We start from the raw sequence: 373 nt of genomic DNA, 5'->3' as shown, positions 1-373 counted from the left end.
CCTCATCCTCTTGGGACCCTTTACTGTTTCCTAAGAATCCTAGGCTCCAGACTTCCACTTCCTCCATAAAGTTTATAGCAGTTTATTTATTATCCATTCGCTTTCAATTTTTAGTTTTCAGTTTGGTCCTAAATATCTACACCAGTGTGAGATTTCTGTTAACTGCCTGCTGATACAGAAGCTGTCCATCTCTTCCCCAATCCATCCAAAACAAAGAAGGAAGCAAAGGAAGGAAAAGAAGGAAAGAAGAGGAGGAAGGAGGGAAGGAGGGAGGGAGGGAAGAAGGAGGGAAGGAAGGAAGAAAGGGAAGGGAAGGGAAGGAAAGGAAAGGAAAAAGGAAGGAAGGGAGGAAAGAAAAAGAAAGAAAAAAAAC

The sequence above is a fragment of the Crocuta crocuta genome, unplaced genomic scaffold (assembly GCF_008692635.1).
Source record: "Crocuta crocuta isolate KB4526 unplaced genomic scaffold, BGI_CrCroc_1.0 scaffold944, whole genome shotgun sequence".
NCBI classification, from domain to species: Eukaryota; Metazoa; Chordata; class Mammalia; order Carnivora; family Hyaenidae; genus Crocuta; species Crocuta crocuta.
This window is presented reverse-complemented; position numbering follows the sequence as displayed.